We start from the raw sequence: 2752 nt of genomic DNA, 5'->3' as shown, positions 1-2752 counted from the left end.
ACCCCGACTCCAAGACGATGTTAGACCGGAGCGGACGGTGTCAAATGCGACCGATCTCCCCGGTCTGGACTTAGCGAGATATTCCGACGTGAAATGTTCCGATACAAAAATTTAACTGTGATAGTTAGAGAGATGGTTCCTTTTGTGATGTACGTTGATTGTGTAATAGAATATGGAAATAAACTTGAGATGACCGAGGTCTTCTGGGATTTTTTTTTTTTTTCGAAAAATATTTTTCGATTTCGGAAATCCCTCAAATTTCATTGAGATATGTCCTAATGTGTTCTTAAAACTTAAATCAACAATCAGAATTAATATCCAAAAGTTATTTCATTTTTTATAAGGAAAAACGTTCACGTCCTTTCCGCTCCCAAAAAGTGAGATATCATAGAAAATATCGCTATATTTGTTGTTTACGGCCATACCACGCTGAAATTGCCAGTTCTCGTCAGAACACTGAAGCCAAGCAGCGTCGGGCGCGGTTAGTACTTGGATGGGTGACCGCTTGGGAACACCGCGTGCTGTAAGCTTTTTTTTTACGTTCTGCATCGGTCTGCCGAGATAACGTGGTGCATCGGTATGATCGAGTTTACGTTCTGCATCGGTAAGATCGAGATTACGTGATGCATCGGTAAGATTGAGATTACGTGGTGCATCGGTAAGATCGAGTTTACGTGGTGCATCGGTAAGATCCAATTCACGTTCTGCATCGGTAAGATCCAGTTCACGTGGTGCATCGGTAAGATCGAGATTACGTGGTGCATCGGTAAGATCGAGTTTACGTGGTGCATCGGTAAGATCCAATTCACGTTCTGCATCGGTAAGATCCAGTTCACGTGGTGCATCGGTAAGATTGAGATTACGTGGTGCATCGGTAAGATCGAGTTTACGTGGTGCATCGGTAAGATCCAATTCACGTTCTGCATCGGTAAGATCCAGTTCACGTGGTGCATCGGTAAGATTGAGATTACGTGGTGCATCGGTAAGATCGAGTTTACGTGGTGCATCGGTAAGATCCAATTCACGTTCTGCATCGGTAAGATCCAGTTCACGTGGTGCATCGGTAAGATCGAGATTACGTGGTGCATCGGTAAGATCGAGTTTACGTGGTGCATCGGTAAGATCCAATTCACGTTCTGCATCGGTAAGATCCAGTTCACGTGGTGCATCGGTAAGATTGAGATTACGTGGTGCATCGGTAAGATCCAGTTCACGTGGTGCATCGGTAAGATGGAGATTACGTGGTGCATCGGTAAGATCGAGATTACGTGGTGCATCGGTAAGATCTACTTTACGTTCTGCATCGGTCTGCCCTTGTTTACGTGGTGCATCGGTAAGATCGAGATTACGTGAAGCATCGGTATGATCGAGTTTACGTTCTGCATCGGTCTGCCCGATATTACGTGGTGCATCGGTCTGCCCTAGTTTACGTGGTGCATCGGTTTGGACTTAGAGATATATTTTCGACGTGAAAATGTTCCGATACAACTTTTGAACCAGGATAGTTAGAGAGATGATTTTTTCTGGGATGTACGTGGATCGGGGAATGGATTGTGGGAAATAACTTGCCATGACCGAGGTGTCCTCGAATTTTTTTTTTTTTCGAAAAAAATTTTCTGATTGTGGAATTTTCTCAAATTTGATTTGGTTGCCTCCTAATGTGTTCTAAAAGAGTAAATCAGTAATCGGAATCGAAAAATATTTTTCGGATTTTTTTTTTTTTCGAAAAAAATTTTCTGATCGTGGAATTTCCTCAAATTCGATTTGGTTGCCTTCTAATGTGTTTTTAAAGCGTAAATCAGTAATCAGAATCAATATTCATTGTCGACTTTAATTTTTATAAGGAAAAATGTTCACGTCCTTAAACGCCTCCCCATCATCAGCCCGGAGTCCAAGTCGATGTCAGTCCCGAGCGGACGGTGTCAGATACTACCTATCGCCGAGGTCTGGACTTGGCGAGATATTACGACGTGAAATGTTCCGATACAACTTTTGAACCAGGATAGTTAGAGAGATGATTTCTTCTATGTTGTACGTTGATTGTGGAATGAAATACGGAAAATAACTCGCCATGACCGAGGTGATTACGATTTTTTTTTTTTTTCGAAAAAAATTTTCTGATCGTGGAATTTTCTCAAATTTGATTTGGTTGCCTCCTTATATGTTCTAGTAGCGATAATCAACAATCAGAATCAAAATCCATGGTCGGGTTTGATTTTTATAAGGAAAAATGTTCACGTCCTTTTTTACAACCCCGACTCATTGACGATGTTAGAACCGAGCCGGCGGTGTCAGATACGACCGATCGCCCCGGTCCCGATCGTCATTTACGTTGTGCATCGGTCTGCCCGAGATTACGTGGTGCATCGGTCTGGACTTAGAGATATATTTTCGACGTGAAAATGTTCCGATACAACTTTTGAACTAGGATAGTTAGAGAGATGATTTTTTCTGGGATGTACGTTGATTGGGGAATGGATTGTGGGAAATAACTTGCCATGACCGAGGTGTTCTCGAATTTTTTTTTTTTTTTCGAAAAAAATTTTCTGATTGTGGAATTTTCTCAAATTTGATTTGGTTGCCTCCTAATGTGTTCTAATAGCGATAATCAACAATCAGAATCAAAATCCATGGTCGGGTTTGATTTTTATAAGGAATAATGTTCACGTCCTTTTTCGCCTATGTTCTTTTTCGACGTGAAAAGTTCCGATACAACTTTTGAACCAGGATAGTTAGAGAGATGATTTTTTCT

The 2752-nt window shown here is 41.5% G+C and overlaps 1 non-coding gene across 1 annotated transcript; it reads left to right on the top strand.

The window, feature by feature from the left end:
- The first annotated feature begins 411 nt into the window (after positions 1 to 411).
- On the top strand, positions 412 to 530 carry LOC123687131. Its single transcript, XR_006748874.1, has one exon. It is a non-coding gene; the product is annotated as a 5S ribosomal RNA (ribosomal RNA).
- The last annotated feature ends 2222 nt before the right edge of the window (positions 531 to 2752 follow it).

This window comes from Harmonia axyridis, chromosome X, assembly GCF_914767665.1.
Source record: "Harmonia axyridis chromosome X, icHarAxyr1.1, whole genome shotgun sequence".
In the NCBI taxonomy this organism is placed as follows: domain Eukaryota; kingdom Metazoa; phylum Arthropoda; class Insecta; order Coleoptera; family Coccinellidae; genus Harmonia; species Harmonia axyridis.
Note: the sequence above shows the minus strand (reverse complement) of the source record. Positions and strands in the feature narration are given on the sequence as shown.